The sequence below is a fragment of the Malus sylvestris genome, chromosome 17 (assembly GCF_916048215.2).
Source record: "Malus sylvestris chromosome 17, drMalSylv7.2, whole genome shotgun sequence".
Classification (NCBI taxonomy): domain Eukaryota; kingdom Viridiplantae; phylum Streptophyta; class Magnoliopsida; order Rosales; family Rosaceae; genus Malus; species Malus sylvestris.
The window spans coordinates 14461241-14482797 of NC_062276.1; the positions used below are offsets into that span (position 1 = coordinate 14461241).

At 35.6% G+C, this 21557-nt stretch overlaps 1 long non-coding RNA gene across 4 annotated transcripts; it reads left to right on the forward strand.

Annotated features, from left to right (window-relative positions):
• Window positions 1-4743: 4743 nt before the first annotated feature.
• LOC126610147 (uncharacterized) lies at window positions 4744-8351 on the forward strand. Of its 4 annotated transcripts, none has more exons than XR_007618397.1 (6): window positions 4744-4926; window positions 5032-5151; window positions 5734-5834; window positions 6199-6373; window positions 6549-6628; window positions 6732-8351. It is a non-coding gene; the product is annotated as an uncharacterized LOC126610147 (long non-coding RNA). The 4 variants fall into 4 exon arrangements; XR_007618398.1 differs by having other exon boundaries at window positions 4745-4926; window positions 5761-5824; XR_007618395.1 differs by having other exon boundaries at window positions 4746-4926; window positions 5761-5834.
• The last annotated feature ends 13206 nt before the right edge of the window (window positions 8352-21557 follow it).

Here is a 21557-nt window from a genome sequence, read left to right on the forward strand (position 1 = left end):
ATGGTGGGAGGTTCCAGGCGATCGAGTTGCTTCGCCGTTAGGGAAACAATTTCGATCAGTTCCAGGATTTCACTTGGACTCGATCCAGAAAACAAACCTCAGCAAGGCTCACGACAGATCTGAGGTAGGGGATTGGAGGCGAAAATGAGGCGGTTTGGTAAATGGGTCATGGGAGATGACTGGGGAGGAAAAAGGACGGAGCCGATGCAGCTGAAGCTGAGGCAGTTGTTGGTGAGGGAGATGACTTGAAGGCTAGCGAGCCGGCCGAGCTGGGTCGATTTCGTCCTTGAGCTTCTGTTGGGATTGCGTCGTTGTGGAATTGTGATCGAACATGTCCCACTTAAGGAGGGGTGTTGAGCCCAACCTTGGACGTGAGGGATAGGCAGATTTGAGGTGATTGGCAGGTTGGGGTGGCGGGGAGTGTGGTTGGGTTATGGTTTTGGTGGTGAAGGAAGGAAGGGGGAGATGATGGAGCAGGAATGTTGTTTAGGCGTTGACCCGCCAACGGTGCCAACAATCTAATACCAAAATTAGCAAAAGATGAATAAGAAGAGGGCCTTGAATATGATGAGGAGATGAGTGATTTGGCAATGACCCTGCGAATGAGAATGCGAGTACGACTGTGGTAGATGTTGTTAATGTGGTCGTTGTTGTTGATGTGGTTGCCACTGCTGGTGGAATCGAGGGTAGTAGGGATTTTGGAGTAGTGGAAGGCGTTGTTCTAGGTGGGAGGACGAACTCAATGGAGTCTGGGGAGGAGATGATATGGGCTGACGGTGGGGCTACGGCTAAGGGGTGAACAAAGGGGATAACAGAGGATTGGGGATGAAGGGCCCCCAAAATTATTTGTTTTTATATAGCTTTAATTGTTAAATAAATAATAAATAATTTATTATTGATTAATTAATTTTTTATTCCAGTTGGCAAAGGAGTGGGCCAAGCTCCTGCCACGTCATCATTTAACAGTCAAATTAACAGAAAATTTAACTAATGTATGATATTGCAACGAATTCATAAGTTGAGTTATGACATTGCAATGTTTAAAATATGAGGTATGAGATTGTGGTTCGACCCATAATTGAAGTAATTTTGTGTAATTTACCTAAAAATAAATTATTTTAATTTTTTGTGTACATAAAAGTAAAAGAAGAAACTAGTAGGAAGAGATAGATGTTATTGATGAAAAATATTACTACGTGATTGGGAAAGTTGTGTAAAATAATGGGAGTGATGTCGCAATATTATTCAATTGTTATATGTACAGTGACTAAGAATTTAAAAGGTGAACGCCGAGCAAGGGCTTAGTGCCTAAGCCTCTAGGTGAGAGTTTATAAAGTATTTGATCATATTAAAAACATGGCGTATATACATATAATGAGTGTTCATTTAAGTATTAAACAAATCTACTATAATTTATTAAAAAAATAAAATAAAAAATAAAGTTATTTGTTTTCTCTCTAAATGATGGTCATGGCCTAAATGGATTGAAACGCTCTAGACAAGTCTAAACGTCCTGTTTTTTTAATTTTCTAACATTTAAAAATTAATTATGACGGTGACCGACTGTCTAGCAATTGAGTGTGATTTTTCAAACAAAAAGTAACTAATAAAATATCCAAAATGTTTCAACTTTTAATCGGGGCCGTTGCTTCTAAATGTCACTTTGCTCGAGGATTGGCTGTGCAAGTGTGCATCAGCAAGATTTACTTTTTAAGCAAAAAATTGTCCATCAATCAAAATCAAGGGTTGATAGAATATATAATCCCTTCTTTTATTATTGTTGTTTATGCTTTTTTTTTTTGGGCGATGATTTACTTTTTAAGCAAAAAATTGTCCATCAATCAAAATCAAGGGTTGATAGAATATATAATCCGTTCTTTTATTATTGTTGTTTATGCATTTTTTTTTTGGCCAATGATTTTCAACTAGACTTAGCACCATCCTCATTTACATTTATTTTTTTAATATTAAACATAAATAATATCTAAAAAAAACTTGTCGCACGGTGTATGATAAACGAATAAGATATCATGATCCTTAAGATTCTTACAAAAATGATCCAGATGGGATCCAAATCGAAAGTTTGAAATTACTATAACAATTTAAAGGATAAAAACGTTTCATACACGAGATGCATGGGTAAAAACCCTAAAACATTTGCATTACTGTACATAGTAATAAGAGTGGCTTAAGGGCATGTTTGTTTGCACTCACTAAGTATCACTGGATTGGATTGGCTTACTAAGAATATTAATCCCGTGTTTAGGCGAGCCAGGATTGTGTTTAATGGGACTACGTCGGACTCGTGCCGACTAAACTCTTCACTAACCGGTCTTAGCAAGACCGCCCAAAAAGGATGGGATTGCTAAGACCATCACTTCGCTTCGTCTTCCTCAACTCACTTTGTCTTTGTCTTCCTCAACTTGCTTCTTCTTCTAGATCCCGCACCAACCGTCGCGCCCTACTTGAGTTTGCCAAGAGCTTCGCTAGGAAGATGCGCCAGCAAGTTTGTCTCTTTCTTCTGCAAGATCGATTGACGTTGATTTGGAGAGATCGATTGAAATGAATTTGCAGATCTGATGATCCGATGAAGGCTCTGCAAATTGAAAAAAAAAATTAGGGATTTTTCTGGGTTTGATTTGAAGAGAAAGTAAGTAAATTAAAAGAAGAAAAATATAGGTTTGAATTCAAGAGAAAGCAAATGCAAAGAAGAAAAAATGTGGGTTTTATTTTTTCTGGTTTGAGTTTTACTAAGAGCAAATATGCGCGTGAAGAACCAAAGCAAATGAATGAAGAAAAGAGAGAGATAGGGGAGAGAGACCCTGGGGGGGGGGGCGAGAGAGAGTAAAATTAAAATAGTTGTATTTTGTTTTTTTTACAATAAAAAAGGTGTATTAATAATAGTAAAATGAATTAATGAATGACAAAAGAAGTATTTGAACTCTAAACACTCAACTATTCTTATCCAGCTTAGTCTAAGCCAAGTCAATCTAATTTAGTCCCGAAAGTTAGTTCAATCCAAGATACTCCGGTACAACAAACGCATCATGAATCATGTATGTTTCTTTCATTGGCAAGAAAATTTGGTTTTTATATTTTTATTGAGTCTCACTCTAATCCAATATTATTAATTTTAATAATATCTTTAATATAAAAAGCAATTAAAATAGAACAATAATGTAGTCATAATCTAAGCAAACATCAAACTAGTAACATTATTGTTTTAATTATCCTGCTTCTTAGTCCGACACTGCACCAAACGCTTCCCTAAGCTACTCCAGCTTAGTTTAGTCTAAGCCAGTCCAACTTAGTCCCTGTAATTAGTCCAGTCCGGGACAGTCCGATGCAACAAACGCACCCTAAAAGTGTTGCATAATCCAGACTTCGAATATATCCTTATTTGCCATAATTAGAATATGTGACTTTTTAGTTAGGAAGCTTTTAAGAGAAGGGATATCCATTTTTTTAAAAAAAAATAGGGACATCAGATTTAGCTTTAATGAAATTCTGGGGTTTAGATTTTGTGGTCTGTGATTTAATCTCAACTATATAATTTCATTAAAACCAAATCTAACAGTCAAGAGGGTGTTCCCATTTTTTTTTTTAACTAAGGATTTCTTCCTTTAAAGGGCCTGTTTTAGTTAAGCCTTCAATCAGCTGGAATATGACTACATTTACCATTATAAAAGGCATTTTTGTTTTGTACAATTTCGCCCTTATTTTTCACTGGCATTGTTCCTATCCTCCATTCTATTTAGGGGACTTTAAAGTGGTTTACGTTGTTGCGAGTAATTTCTTCTAATCTTGAAGTCAATTAACATTATAGTCTAATGATATTATTTTTCATTTGATGATAAGAGCTTGAGCTTGTAAGTTTGACTCTTGTAAATGACAAGTTCATAGCAAAATTATTATGACTATGTCATTATGTTTCTTGACTCAAGTTCTCCACCTAATCTCCTGAGTATAATTGAACTGTTGTATTCCAAAAAAAATATCATCATTTGATCTTTTCGCCTTTGGGTTTCCTACATAAAATTATGAATTGCATCAAATGTCAACACGGCCCTAGTACTCGTTACTAAATTTATAATTTTAAAGGGCTGTTTTATTAGCACTACATACATTGTTGTATACACCATAAATATTTAATTAACCCCGTATCTATTTTTTAAATTAAAATTTATCTTGATACATCATACATATTTCTAATATTAAGCTCACACCCCGCACTGTCCTTCATCATATTTGACTATGGCTACTGGTGGCACAGTGGTGCCTAATGAGAAGTCCAAATCTTCTGCACTCTTTGTGTATAGTCTCTCTATGAGCTAAACCATTAATTGATACGTGCTTATAATTTAACTCATCTTAATTCTATTGTCGTAAACATAATACATATCAATTAATAATTTAAATCACAAGAAAAAAAAAACAAACAAGCACAAAATATTTATATCTACTAAAGCCCAGTTCTTCTCTACTGTTCATCCTGTGAGTATGAGCACTGTTCACCAACAGTAAAAGGCGGAACTGCCCTTGGTTTCTGCTTTGATTTCGGTGCTGTTCACACTTTGCTACAGTAAGAAGTCCGTTTTGTCCTTGCTGGATGTCCATCTCTCATTCCTCTGTCTCTGGTCTTTTTTTTTTTTGGGTTTGCTCTGCCTTTTCAGTACATGCTTTCCACGTGTTGATCATCGACATTGTTTATGTTTAGAGGATTTTACCCTCGCTGCTCACGCATCCATCATCTTTGAAGGTACCTATTCTCGACTCTTCTGCATCATTCTGCTCTCTCTCATCTAAATCCAAAAAATTAGATTGCAGCTTCTCAAACTCTCTCTCTTGCACCGCCACCATCAGGCCGCAGCTGCTCGAAGGCTGGGTCTCCAAAGAGGTCATTTTGTAAAATGCTCTCAACTTAAGGTAAGTAATTTGAAATTTTGGTTCTGTTTTTCATTTATTATGCCCAATTTTGAATTTAAATCTATTTACTTAAAAAAAAAATTGATTTGGGTTTATTGAAATCAGCGATGGAAAAATCTGCCAAAAAACGCAAGATTTCGGTATTCAAATTATGGGTTCTCTCAGACTTCACAATTGTTGGATCTGGGTTCTCTTCAAACTTCACAATCCGCCAGAAAACTCAAGGTTCCTCTCTCTCTCTCTCTCTCTCTCTCTCTCTCTCTCTCTCACACACACACACCTTTTTTTCAATTCATGATCGTATTTGCTTTGCATGAATGCTGGATCTATTCTTTTGACAACTTCTGCACTATGTTTGCTGCACTTAATTTTGTTGTTGTTTGATTTGATGAATTCTTGGGAAAATCCAAGCTAAATCCCGTTTTGATTCGAAGAAATTTTATACCAAGCAAAACTTGGTTGCCGTTCTGATTTGAAGAAATTTCAAACCCATGAAAGCTCGAGTTTCTTGGTGAGCTCTCCGACATATTTGTTTAGGGTTCTCTTTTTTTTTTTTTGTTCAAATTTTTATAATTTTAATTTTAAAAATCTGGGTTAAAGAAATTTTTTCTGATTTTAACATTTAGCTATTGGATTGCATGAAATCATTATTTAAAGAATTCTTTTGTATGAGAATGCAATGATGGACATTTTTTTTGCCCAACGAATCTGTGAGTTAAAGTCTTAAACTTTTGATTGAAATTTTTTAGAGTTTTTTCCGTATTTGTTATCTATGATGATGATGTTAACAGAGTGTTTTTTTATCAGAATTTTGTTTTATTTTCTGTTGGGCAGCTTTTGGTGTGCTGCAGATGTTGGTTTATTGCTCTTTGCATACACTTTGCCTTTGAGCTACTAAGTACGTCAAGGTATACTAACTTTTGTCTTAAGGGTACCCAAAAGCAACCGATGAAATCAAAATTACCCTACAAGAAATGCAAGATTGTGTTACAATGTTAAATTATGTGCTCATATATATTGTATGAAAGATTATACTTGGAAGATATGAAAAATTGTGTTGCAAAGATCAATGTTGTTTCTTGGTGGTTTCTTTTTTTGTTGGTTGTTTGAAAGCACTGAAATTTTAAATTTTAATGTGGAGATTTTGAGTTGTGGAGGAGACCCTTTTGAGATTAGGATTTAATATCTTCGTTAACACTCATTTTTCTTATATGAATTTATATTATCATAAACTCTAATATCTTCATTTTTTTTGTTGCTTTGCTATTTCAGGACAATTTTCTTGTACGCTTCTGATGAAAGATAGAAAGGACTCCTTCAACATGGAACATAGAGATGTGATTAGAGTTCCTACCGGGCTTCTATTTACTTAATTAACAATAACAATGATGAACCTCTTCACATTGCAAAGCTCATCCGTTTTGTTAACAGTTCTGGACGATTTGAGGTAACCAAGATCATTACTTCATTTCATCAATATTAGTTTTGGTAATTTATATTTTTATTTGTTTGAGCAATTAAGTACCTACAAATCCAATTAAATTTTCACACAAAAACTTGAATTTTGTTTTAGTTTTAATATTTGGGGTTGGTAATTTACATCATTGCTTTAATTTATGCAGGAATTCTGCCCTACTGGTTTTGGAAATCCCAAGTCATACTTCAACATTTCAACGATGACATTATTGAATCTGCCTTCAATGTAAGTTACAATTCTTAATTTTTTTTCTTTGCCCTTTACTTGATTTACTTTGTTCGCATAAATTAATTAGGCTCTAATTTACAACTTTTAATTATTTGATCAGACTCCAAGAAAAGAGCCAAGAGCAGGACTTTAGACAACAAAGGGGCAAACAAAAGGGTCAAGGCATAGTCATGAGCTCCCCAAAAGAGCAACTTGAGGCACTATTTGGCTGATCACCTAGGATTGGTACCTGTAACCACTGCACATGTATAGTTTCTTTTTATATTATCTTGAATTGATGACAAATAGTGCTTTTTTTTCTGCCACGATTCTTTTTGGTTCCATGATTTCCAGCATCTACAATGCCATCTCTGCCATAATTAATTCATTTATGCTTGCCTTCTATAAAATGGAATCCACGTTATGAAAATTGCCTTCACTATAAGAGCGTAAATTGTCAAGTTTTGTTTTTATATTTTGGAGATTGGCTATTTTTCAAGGTTTATCGTGAAGGTTGTATTTGCATGACATCTCTTATATAAAGAGAAAAAATATTGGCAAGAAATTTTTTGATTTGTTAAATGTTGCTCTTTCTTTATGTTCATAAGATAATTGACAAACTGGTTAATTACACAAAAAATTAACAACTTTTGGCCAACTAACCTTATTTTAATGCTTTAATACGCTACTTCCCTGTTTCCAATCCTGCTTAAATATTGAAGAATGGCTATTCTTGCATGGTTGTATTGAACATAAGCTATCCTCATAGTAGCACCTGAGAATTCGAGGTGATCCCATCGGAGGCCATTTGCACCAAATGATTCTCAATTTCTTGAGTGCACCAGTAAGTCATTTATCTTCATTTCTCATTGACATTTGTTTTCCTTGATAACATAGTTGACAGTGCTTTTGGCCTGTTATTATAATTACTATTAACAATTACTCTTAGAGAGAGAGAGATGGATATACCAACTCATGCATTTTCAAGGAGTACTATAACAGCATTATTGGAATTGGATAACAATACTTGCTATAACTTTGGTAAGGAATCAGTTCACGGTGTGGGGTTCATGGATTTGGATTTGGCATTCTCTGATATTAACCAAGGAGTGGAAATTTTGATTGGTTTGACAAGTAATTTGGGTATGCTGTTTACATTCAACATTTTATAATTATGAGAGAAACTGAGATCATTGTATTATATGTTTTATTAGCATTTAACATTTATAATTGTGAACCACCTTTGTCTGTTTATCAATTTATTTTTTATGGTTTTCAGTTTCCTAAATGAAGTTTGACGTGTATGGAATTTCACAATTTATCTTCATTTGCATTCATGCATTTGAACTTGCAAGTCAGTTTATGCTAAATGTTGTTTAATAATTTAGAGAAAACGTTTCAATTGATTGTCATGCAATGCAGTTGCAAACTTGATGATTTAGAATTAGCTTATCAATCTTCCATACAATTTCTAATCCCGCAACAACGCGTGGGCAGCAATTTCTAGTAGATACAAAAGATTTGAAGTCTCAAATGTGCAGGCAGGTCTCCAATGTGCAGGCTGAGGGCAATTTGCACGACGATCATCTTTGAATTTAGAAGTTCAACAACTCAATCAATTAGGAAGTGCACGCACATTTAGGGATGGGCGACGGTTATGGTGGGCGGGTAACCACAATTATTTTTCTATAACCGTTTATGCTCATATCCGCATAACCGTTTACCCGTTGGGTATTTGCCTAAGCGGGTATACTCATACCCATAACCATTTATAAACGGTTAATCATACCCATAACCACATACTCATTTAACCGTAGCCGTTTCGTACGTGTTTACCCATTTACCCTTTTTAATCCGTTTATCCTTTCTTTTTTACCATTTACCTATTTTTTATCTGTCTGCATGTTATTTTAACAACTTGAAAATTAAAAAAGAAAAATTTGTCATTTGGTCTACATATTTTTCAACACAAATATAATATGTTTATATTTGTTCCACTTTGCTGCAGAAAATCTCATATGATTGTTATGTTGGCATATGGATCTAATGGATCATACCCATCTGCATCATATATTAATTGCCACCAAATTTTGAACAACTGAATTAAACAAAAATCTTAGAGAGAGAGAGAGAGAGCTTGTTGCTTACATGATAATCCGAAGGAGTTGATGAGAGAGAAGATGAAAAGCATGAGCAGGTTCATCTTTTCTCCAACTGGGACAAAGATCCCAGCCGAATCTCCCCCACCAAGTCTTAAGGATCCGGAAATCCGAACTCTTGAAATTTGATCCAACGGCTACAAGTCCCTCAAACTGTGCTGAGTCTATATAATATTAACTACGGAAACCATGCATTATAGTCAATAGCATTAAGTTTTATCTGATAGGGAACATAGTTTGTGTTAATTTTACATATATAAAATAAATAGGTAAATGGTTATCCGTTTATAACAGCGGTTAATACCCATAACCACCCATTTAAATTTCACGGGTAAACGGTTATACTCATAACTATTTATTTATCTAAACGGATATCGATAATCGTAACCGTGAAATTTAAATAGACAGATAACTGCGGTTACCCAAAACCAGTGGGTATTTGCCCATCCCTATGCACATCACACATCCCATCAACTCATCAATTGTTTATTTATCTAAACGGTTATCCATAACCGTAACCATGAAATTTAAATAAACAGATAACCACAGTTATCCATAACCAATGAGTATTTATTCATCCTACGCACATCACACATCCCATCAACTCATCAATTGAACCTAGCTTCCAACCTCGAGTTGCTTGTTTGAAGGAATTTGCACGCACATCCACATAAAGTCACTATCAGGTATCCTACCTCATCGTATTGTTCAAATAAAAATCGAAGTTGCTACCAAGGAAGAAAATATCGGTAATATCGGAAATATCGGTAGTCCGAAAACACGGAAATATCGATGGAAATATCGGGATAATATCGATATCGATAAAAATTAAATGGAAACCACGGAAATTGTAAGAAAAACTTGGAAATTTTTAATGAAACTTTGCAGGATGTTTATTTAGTCAATTATCTATTAGTTTATCACAAAAAATGGGAAGGAAATGCATTGTATGATGGATTTAACTGATTTAAGTTGATTATATAGCGAGCTGGCAAATTTTTCACTCTTTGAGGTTCAAATTTTTCACTCTTTCCCTGAAATCATATATTTTCACTTTTTCCCTGAAATTGAGTCTTTTATCCTAATCTAATCTGGACCCCCAGATTAATTTATATTTTCACTCTTTCCCTGAAATTATATAAATTGTGCAATTGAGTCATTTATCCTAATCTAATATGGACCCTCCATCTTGATTCTCACTCTTTGTCACGCTGCCACGTGGCAGACCACTAACCCTCACCCTATCTCTCTCTCTCTCTCTTTTCCCGAGTCCCTCTCGGACTCCTCACTCTCTCTCAGTTCTCAACTCTATCTCTCTCTCGAACTCTCGTTCTCTCACTCCAATTCCCCGATCGCACCCACACCCAGGCACACCCAAATCCGTCCACCCCGATGCCAGCGCAGCATCTCCACCACCCTCCTGAACTCTCCCTCCCTCTCCTCCGTCTCTGGGAAGCACGGCGACGCGCAGAGGACTCCATTTCCCCGATCGCACCCACACCTAGGCACCCCCAAATCCGTCCACCCTGATGCCAGCGCAGCATCTCCACCACCCTCCTGAACTCTCCCTCCCTCTCCTCCGTCTCTGGGAAGCACGGCGACGCGCAGAGGAAGCTCGGCTGCCGTTGCGACGCCGACGACGGAGCCTCGGCGATATTATCGCTAATATTGCGATATTATCGATAATATCGCGATATTATCACGAAAACCATTTGGATAGTTATAAAAATATCAGTTCCCTTAAAAACCGATAATATCGGCGATATATCGCCGATATTATCGGCATTTTCTTCCTTGGTTGCTACATATAGAGATGAGGGAAAAAAAAAAAAAGTAAACCCTAGCTGCAGTTTGGAGGACTCATCTTTACTAGATTACAACGATAAAACCCTCCGCTACCAAAATAGTTTTAACATGCATTACTACATCGTTGAAATCACCCAAAGAATGAAAAAAAAACAATTGAAATTGCCCAAAACGTGGATTTCATGTTTGATTCATAAAAATGACATTTTTTGTCATTAATGTATTGTTTATGTTTTTAGTGGTTAGGATTTTGTTTTCTAATGGAGGGTGGGAGTTTGAAGAAAAATAATCTTAGAATACACTGGGAAATTGATTTGGGGTGTATCCAAACCTTATGGCTAAAATAGTCATTTCATATTATATGATACATAAGTCATTTATTAATTTTTATGTGAATGTATTCAACAATATGTAGCTTGTTAATAAAACTCATTTTTTAATGGATAGAGAGCAAAATGTTAGGCAAATTTAAGTTACAAGTATTTCTTTATATGGTGATATATCTCACCTCAATTTTTAAAGAATCAAACAACTACTCCTTTTTAGGTGATGCAGTTTGCCTGTCGTTTAAGTTTCGTTCAATATTTATTTATTTATTCAATCTTTTTCCACTTTCTAGTTATCTTCTGGGTTCCCATTACTTATTTCATTAATGAAAATTTTAGAGCATCTTTAAAGGAGATATCAAAACTATCACGTAAACATATAGCAGTAAAAAAATGGCAACAAATTCTCTCCAACCGAGCCTTCAATTTCTTATTTGACTCTGAGTCATTTGAAGGCAAGGCCTTTTGCTATCAAATTTAACAGCAGATGTAAAATTTATTAAATGACTTTTTAAAAGCTGTGATAATTTTTTACTGTTAAATGAAATGTGGAAGGGCCGGATCACTTGATCAGGTGGCCTTGGTGGTCCCACAAATTCATGCCACATAAGCGCCATGTGTCCATATTTTTTTTACAAAACAAATAACTTAAATATTAAAGAATGAATTTTATATTATAAATAAATGTACATTTAAAATAGAAAATAAAAATGCCTCGATATCGCCGGTGTCTCTCTGAGTACGGCGACCTTCCACAAAAGGTCATCAGTATTTTGAAGCACAACTGATAATTTTACTGAGAAAATGCCCACAACTTGTATCATTGCTTTGTTACTTGAACTAGTGAAACTTTGGCGAGAGAGTGGGGGTTGATAGATGCGAGAAATTTTTAGTACTTTTAAAAGTAGGGATGAAAATACTTAAAAACACTTGTAACAAAATTGTCGTAGTATAACAGCTCAGTAAGGGATTGAATGAATAATTTGTATTTAAACCAATTCTTAATTATTATTTTTTTATAGAACTAATTCTTAATTAATTATTTGAAACAAAGTTGGAAAATGTTGATTTTGAAATTTAAAAAATAAAAACGAATTTTAAATAAAAGCAATTAAATAATTGGCAAAGTAAAATTTACTAAAAGAAAATGGTTTTGAAAATCAATTTAAGCACTAGGGCCTTGCCGTCACCATTAACAATCATATGCAATTTTACTAATTACCCGTTTGTGATGTTCAAATTAAATATAAACATGCAAGACCGATTAAGCTTTGTGAAAACTCCTTGAAAAACCTTAAGAGTGTAATGTTCGCCTTAAGTGAACTTACAATTACTAATTACAAGAAGCCTTACTCAATTTCAAAGTGATGTTCCAATAGAAATTGCATCAAATTACTTGTTTAATTACCTAATGGTCATGAATCATTAAGACAATTTAATAGTTTAAACACCCTGATCAATAATTCAAAACAAGCATGCATGACACACCCCGACCCAGAATGTCCACTAGGACTCTGAATCGAGTTGTGCTGGCCAACACCTGGAAGGTGACGAAGCCATAAAGTGTGATGATGTGGAAAAATTATGAATAAATTTAAACCTAAGAGTGCCTAAATACCAGAGTGCATTGGTGAGCGGGAATAAACCCACTGCACACTTGATGTTAGAGCATAAGTAAGTACAGAAGAGTGAATTGGGAATCGTACCCTCGAAATAATCTCCAATACTAAGAATCGCCACGAATCTTCGACGATAAGAAAACTCAGCTGATAAAACATGAAGGGTGAAGACAAGATAAGGGTGAGTGGCCCTGTAAGTAAGATTTTAATAGAAACCATATAAAACATTATAACCCCTCGCTACAACACCTGTATAATTTCTAGAAAATCATAATATACCACAACACAACATCTCATAAGCAATATCAAATAATCAGGCGATTAATAACTCATACTAGTACGCAAGTTGGAGTCACCTAGGGTGACCTGTACAACTTACCCATATCTCATTACATACTAGTTCATCACCTATTTCATCACATATACTAGCTCATAAGTCGGGAGTCACCTCTAGTGACCTGTACGACATATTCATATCTCATTCATATCTCATCAATCAATCTAGCCGGAGTTACATATAGTGACCTATACGACATATTCATATCTCATTAATCAATCTAGTCGGAGTCACATATAATGACCTATATGGCATTACGCCTGCACACGAGTCGGAACCACTGTAGTGGTCTGTACGATAGGACTGGGTGTAAATGAATACGCTCAAGTGCTACGATTACATGAAGAGTCACCTACGAATCGGAACCACCTATATTAGTCTGTACGACAGGCTTATGCACTTACCTTGAATTCAAGGTGAGCGTATGGTGCGGGAGGTGAACATTACGTGAAGGACTGTGCCCTGGCCACATGCGGAAGCACTAACACTGGAGTGCAGGTTTATGAGCTTTAATTGCATCTAATACAACATGTACGACTCATAAGTAACCTGTATGACGATGCCGGAGTTGCCTACTATTGCAACCTGTATGACAGTGTCAGAGTTGCTTAAAACATAAATGTAGTCATACCATAATCCCATCAATTCAACTAATACCGTATACTTACCTGAACTTACCTGTGTGTCATGCGTTCATCTGTGCACTTCAGAGCGTTCACAATAATTATGTGCAAGGAATATACATATGGATATACCAGGATGTAAGTCTGAACTTTAACCATATCATAATATTTCTAGGTATATAAACATATAAACAAATGGTCTAGAATGCATAAACTGTAATGCCCCATTCCCAAACTATTTACTTTTGAGAGTAATCATCGATGATAAGCCTAATTAGACACTAGCTAAATTAACTATCAATTAATTCCCTTTCCTTACTTCAATTTCTTGATTATTCACACAATGATTTATGATCGACATTTAACCACTAAAACATAGAGTCAAATCTTATAATCTTTCCACCAATGTCCCTCAAACTAATCAATTTCCCAAACTAGACTATTGTCTCGATTATTCATTCTCATTTATTATATGGTTGCATCTAACGTCTCGTTAGACTGCCTACGTACCCTAAGCAGGGATCAAGCCATTCGTAGTTCACAATAGTATTTCAAAACATTCATAGTAATCATAAGCAATAATTAATTTATAAACATTTATGGAATTGTCAATCATATATATATATAATATACAGTAGAAAGGAAAAGGCCCACTCACCTGAGGTCCGCGCTACGATTCCCTAGCATGCATATCGAGACATCACAAACCATCGTCGCCTATAACCAATTATCGAATCACATCTTAGACTTCTAACCGATAAAACACATAATTTACATAAAACATGTAATACCCTGAAAAATTTAAATATATGAAATAGTTATTCATAATTATGAATATGTGGGGAAAATCGAAAATAAATCGATTTATGATTATGGAAATAGAATTGGGAAATTTTAAAGTTTTGTTTCCAAAAATTATTATAAGTTACGTAAAGTGTTATCGAGATTTTATGTTATTCATTGAGAAATTAGTTTTAAATTAAACTAGTTACGAAGTTTGAAGTTGGAAATTAATTATTTAAAATCTGTCGACCTTTTTAGGTCACAATTTATATTTAAGAATAGAGCTCGACCTCATGAATACGTGGGCGCAAACCGTTCGTGAAACGGAGTTATAACAAAGAAGATATAAACGAGCAAAGAAAAGGGTGAAATGGTCATTTGACCAATCTCTGGAGGGCTCCAGATCTTCTGGAGCAGAGAGGAATGGAGACAGGTGGCGGGCTATGAGAGAAGGAATTGGGCATGGGCCAATTAGAAAAGAAGGAAAGGAAGGAAAGGAGAAGGGGGAGAAGGAGAGAAGAAAATGGGGTCTCTTCTTTGACCCGCGTGACCCAACTTGAGATGCCCCGCTCCGATGCCAATTCCGGCGTTTTTCTGGGTAGTTGGACATCGCCACCCCTTCCACTTGACTTAGTGACTCTCCTTCTTCCAAGTTCAACTTAAAATATTGGGGAATTGGCTTTAATTTAGTGTAACCCGCACCGGTGGGTGCGATGGGTCCGTGTCTTTGATTCCCCAATTCTGAAACAATTCCATCAAATTAATATCACCAATAGACTCCCCTAGAGGCCTGGAACAAAGCCCAAGCAATTATAGGGACAACGGAGCACCGGAGGTGACGAATTGAGGACAACCGTTTATAGGGTTTCCGGCGGGTTCAAGGAAAATTGGAGCCTTTCTAGTCCAAATTGAACTTGGCCACATGTATAAAGTTTGCTCTACTCTTTGAGATCTTCATTTCTGTAATTTTTGAAATTTTTTAGAAATAGTTGAATTTTCCGGCGAGTTGGGGCAGCCGAACGCCACCTGCGGCGGCGCATGGCTAGAGAGCCGACATTTGTGTTGTTATGCTAATTTTTTTATTCTAAGTATGTATTTTTTTTTATCTAATTGTTATGGTTTGAATATTAATATGACTGTGGTGTATGTGGGAGTAAATGAATAGTTTTGTATTTGGTTCGAATTTTGGAATTGTGAACTACGAAAGGCTTGATCCCGCTTAAGGGTACGTAGGCAGTCTAACAATGTTAGATGCAGCCTTAACCACTTCGAGAATAAATTTGCTTTGAATGAGAATCTATCTATAAAAAGGGAGGAAGTGACAAAGTGAAAATATAAGTAGTACATTTGGTAAGGAATTTATGAATTATAGACCATGGAAGGAAGTACGGCCTATGATTAAAGAATTTCGACCGATGATAGTTAAATAACCGAGAATAATCATACGTTGGAATTGGTCCAAGAAGAGTAATTGGGAGATTTATTTATAACACATAATCTTTATGCTCTCATAAAATGAGATGTGTTATAGATTTTGTGAGTAATTCATAGTCTGTTAATCAAGAATTTATTTATATTAAGAAGTTGAGTTAGTAGAAGAAATTTTAGATTCAAAAGAGAACCTATGCATTGCCTTGGTAATTAGGTTGTGTTTATATTTTTTTTTTTTGAGAAGAAATTAAGAATTTAAATAAAGAATCATGATTTAACATTTGCTGAATAAAAACGAAGTTTATTCTGGGCCTATCCACCAATTTAATTCCCGAAAGTAAATATTCGGGGCCGGGGTGTTACAAATGGTATCAGAGCAAATGATCTTACTCAGTAATATGCAATGTTTTCGAGTTCTTGTTGGTGTGGATAATAATATGCATTATTTCACAATTTTTGTGAATAAAGTGGCATTCATGTTTTATATGTGAAATACATACATGTTGAGAATCATCATGAAGTGAAATGAATTGGATTGACATTATGTTATGTATTATGGAATATTATTGAGTTGTGGGTGTGAATTATGAATTGTATTGATAATGCATTATTTCATAAGTTCTAGGAGTAAGCCGGAATTTATTTGGAATGCATATATTATGAATTATGATGATTTGAATTGAATTGAATGGGAGTAGGAAAATTTTAAAATATCGTATTCATGTTATAGCTTGGAAGATGAGCATTTGAGTAAAGTTTTGGATTAATCCTGAATTGAATCAATATTATGCTATGCATTATGAAAGTGTTGAATGTAAAGGGATAGTGAATGGTGACAAGTAGATGGAAGAAATTGTCTTATACATGTGCCAGTGAGAAATATTGTTATGGGCACAATGACCCGTGAATATATGAATTGGGCACAATGACCCGTGGATGTGTGAATTGGGCAAAAGGGCCTGTGGATGTGTAAATTGGGCAAAAAGGCCGTGGATGTGTGAATTGGGCGGGAAAGGCCCGTGGATGTGAGATTGGAAAGAAAGAAAAAAAAAAGAAAAAGAAAGAAAAAAAAAGTGTGATGTGTATTGGCCAGGTATATTACAATATTTTCCAGTCTACTAGTCACTGTTTGGAATCAAGGGAAAAAGTGATGAAATCATTGTTCTGTTAATAATGATTATGAATAGAGATTTTAAAACCTTATAATCAAGGATTATCATGGTTGAGAATTTTAATAGTTACAAAATTGATGATGGTTTATGGTGATTTATCGAAAGGAAATAGAATTATAAACTGTGGTTGTAGTTTGCCCATTATAATTAGATTGGTGGGTGGACGTGAATGAAACTGTGGATTGAAATTGAAGTTTGGTGACGATCCAACAGTTGGATCGTCGATTCATATAATGGCCTATTAACGTAACGTAGAGAATTTAGATTCCAACAATCAACCTATGTCATACAACTACCAATACTGAACTCAAGGCATCTAATTAGCCTAAGAATAACATCGACGGCCCCCTGGCCACGCGCCGCCGCTGGTGGCGGTCGGCCGCCCCAGCTCGCCAGAAAATTCAACTATTTCTAAAAATTCTCAAAAATTACAGAAATTAAGATCTCAAAGAGTAGAGCAAACTTTATACCTGCGACCAAGGCCAATTTGGCTTGGAAATGCCCAAATTTCGTCAAATCCGCCGGAAACCCTAGTATTTGGGTGGCTTCAATCCTCGCTCCTCGGTGTTCCACCACACCTATAACTGATTGGGCTCTGTTCAGGGGCTCAAGGGAAGTCTAATGGTGGTGGAGATCGAGGAAATTCATTTCAGAAATGATGGATTTTCACCACCATACACCGCGCACCCCTTTAGTGCTATCTCACGAAAACATGATCAATTCGTGTAGATTTATGGCTGAATATGGAAGAGGAGATGATGATGAATTGATTCCAGGTGGTGGGTGGTGATAAGCTCATATTTATATATATTTTACATAAAATTCACTTGTCTTTTCTTAGTTAGTTCCTTATATTTTTGAGCTATTTACTATGTTTTTGTGTTTTGTGTGATTTATCAAGCAAAGAAAAGAAAAGTAGCACAAGTGAGATATTAAGTAACAAATTCGTCAAAACTGCCTGTGCAGATTAACTGACTTTGGAAGCATGTTACGAATAGCTCAGAATGAATGAGAGAATGAACCTTATATGCTTGGAAAGCTACGGATGTCTATTTTCTAGAGCAATTTACGGATTGTTAATATCATTTTTCTAGAAGAAGTTATGGGCATTGTAACACTGAAAGGTTCAAAAAAGGGCTAAGCAGATTTGGCTAATAAAATGAGAAAGTAAAGGCTTTTGTTTTGTGTTTTGCTTTGTCATCAACACTCAGCAGCAAATGGAGTTATGATTGCACTCATTTGGCTTTGAAGCAAGTGGAAATGCACAGCTAGAAAGAGAAGGCACGACACATGCAAAAGAGAAACATGGACAGCTACACACATGCAAACTACACAGGTTGGAGGGCATACACACACTCTACATGGACAGCACACACACAACAAGAAAGGCACGGCATGGAGGGCTTGGCATGGGCAGAAAATGGGTGGATTGTTGGCTGAAATAATGAAGAACATGTGTGTGCTAATGCAAAGGAAAAACACACACACATGGGCAAAGGAAAGACACACACATAGGCAGAAAATGGGTTGATTTGTGGCTGAAATGATGAAGAACATGTGTGTAAATGTAAAGGAGAAACATGGCAGAAAATGTGTTTGTTTTGTGGCTGAAATGATGGAGGTCATGTGAGTGCATATGTAAAGGGAAACATGGACATCACACACCCATACAAACTGCACATGCAAGGAATTGAAGTGGTCGTCTCCTTAGCCTATAAATACATCCACTATTCCCCTTCCTAAGGACAATCTTGATCCATCAAAAGAGCTTCATTCACAAACACAATTTCCTTGCCGTGACCTCCATCCATTCATCTAGCCATACTACATCTCATCAATCCATACACTTTCATCTCTTAGCCGTGCAAATCCATTCCATCCATATATCCATACACATCCTAGACACTTGTGCTACAACAAGGTGGTGAAAACAAAGGTCCTTGGCGTTTCAAGCTTGGAACTTTGGAGCGTTTTAGGTGTACTTCGTTCTTTCTTTCAATGTCTACTTTGTTATTTTCTAATTTTGTTGCAATTATGAGTAGCTAAACCCCTATTTAGTTAGGGGGAAGTTTGAAGCCATGAACATGCTTGAGATTTGAATTGATTTCTTCCAATTGTGATTTGATAAGTTGTGATTGCAATTCAATTATCTATTTTATTCATAACTGATTCTTGTATGTTTATTAAGGATGCATACTTAGTTTTCATGCATGAATTAGATGCTAGAATATAAATGAGTTTTACCTAATTGTTACAAGTTTATATTCATGAGTAGTGAAGGTTGTTTATCACAATCGCGTTAGTTGAATTCTTAGCAATTGTATCATGCATTCATAGTTATAATTGCCTCGTCAACACTTATGATTTTCATTGAACGTAATGATCTCTAATTGTATCTCTATTATGCATTCATATAGGGGACTTTTAGAGAATGATTTGGGTTGTCGCATGCATTCATCCAATTCAATGAGTAAAGGAAAATTTAAGGGTTAATTTATGCATCACGGTTAATCTGGGGTGTTGAGCATCATAGTTTATTGAAAAGCAATTGGAAATCAATTCATGTACAAGTGTGTCATGTGTGAAGAACGGACCTCTAACTAATCCATCCATCATCTCATTTCTTAAATTCGCTTTACAATCTGTCTAATTTTATAAGTTGTTTGTTTGTTTCGAATTCGTCAAAACCAAAATCCCCCTTTTACTTTGTTGTTTCAAAGTGTTAAATTTCTATTTCGTTAGTGTTTTTGAGTGTTTTGATTCAAACCAAAACACTAAATTCATCCAAAGTTGTGTTAGAGTCAAATCTGCCCAGTAAGTGTTTTTAGGCAATTTTGAGTGTTTTTAAGTTGTTTTGCGTCTTTAGAATCTGTTTTGAGTCATTTGAGTCCATTCAAACGTTTTTAACTTTGTTTTTATGTTTTTTAGTAAGTTTAGAGGTTTTAGCAAGCCCTCCTAATCCCCGGTTTAGAACGATCCCTACTTGTATTTTTACTACAATTTGACAACAAGATGGTTTAATTTGTGTGTTAAGTTAAATTTTGCATCATGTGGCTGGAATTCGCCAGAAGAATGGTGCAAAACCATCGAAAAATCACATGGGGTGGGCGGGTTTTGAAACGGGTTGCGCGGGTCGAAGGGGAACCCGGCCGGTTCCTCTCTTTCTTTCCTTCCTTTTTCCCCTCCTTTCCATTCTCTGATTCGTCCCTCACTTCTCTCTTCTTTCTGGTTGGCCCAACACCTTCCTCGCTCTGCTTCCGATTGGGTAGCTCTGTCCGTTCTCTTTCTCTCTTCTGTTTTTCCTCCTCCCGACGCCCTCATCTTTCTTTTTCCCTTAATTCTAACAACAACTAATAAAATAATAATACTTCTAAATATATACATATATATATATATAAATAATATATATATATATATAAATAGTAACCAAAATAAAAGTACTTCTCGGTTTAGAGTTTCGTAGAACTTTAATCGTAACTCCAAATCCTTATCTGCTTGCGCCTATGAGCCCGCGCTGTCGAATATTTCAAGGATATTCTAAAGAAAAATTTCATACGCCTCACTATACGCTGATCAACAAAAATCAAAACCCTTGCCTCTAAGGGCACTTACGTAAAATCATGCCTTCAAAAGCTCTCTAAGCCCAATTTTCCAAATTAGTGCACACCGAACCCTAATGGCCAAATAGTCTTATTATACTATTACAAAATAAAATCCTTCCTAGAAAAGGTCTTTCCAAAAACTAGGAAAAACAATAAGTTAAGTGAAACTAGGAACCATAATCTAAACAAACATGAAAATCTGCCCAGCAGAGAACCAGCCACGTTTCTGGATGTTAAGGACTTCAAATCAGGCCCAATTTGACTTATTTTAAAGCTTATGATGTCTCAAACATATTTCCAGAATGGCCCATCGTGAAAAGACACAATTTTGGATACCAAATAGTCCAAATAAGCCCAAAACGTCACTTTGACAGCATTGCACCCTGTTCTTTTATTTCACTACCTTAAATTATCCGCTTGGGAGAAAATCTAAAACTTTGACACGAACAAGTTGAGAGACCCATGAACATCCTCCAATTGAAATCACTCCAACATTCATCTATTTGGTCACTTTTTGCTCAAGAGGAAATCGCATGTCCTACATTAGAAATATAAATCAAAGTATCAAAACTTCACCAAAATAACTAGTAAATTAATACTAAGAATAGGGTAACATATGAAGTATAATATCGACTCATCAATGAGATTGTCTAGGAAATTAAAGAAGAGAATAGAGAAAGGAAAAGAAAAGAAGAGCGAGGAGGGGAGAGGGATGAGGGAAAAGGGGTAATAAGGGTTCTGACAAGAAGGATAAGGGGACTTATTCTTATTTTAAATGCATTAATCTAAACTTGTGTTTTAAATTTATACGGTCTGATGGTATTCATCTTTACTTGCAAGTGAGATGTCTTAGGTTCGATTCTTGTCAAGGGCGAAATTGAACCACATTATTGCTAACCCATTGTGAGGCTTAGCCTACCTCCCCTTATTATAGATAATATCGTTAGTTCAAAAAAAAAAATTATTCTTGTTCTTTTTTTTTTAAATGGCATCCACATAGCATGTATTTTTGTAAAAAGAGGGTCCCATTTGTGAGGCTTAGCCTACCTTCCCTTATTATAGATAATATCGTTAGTTCAAAAAAAAAAA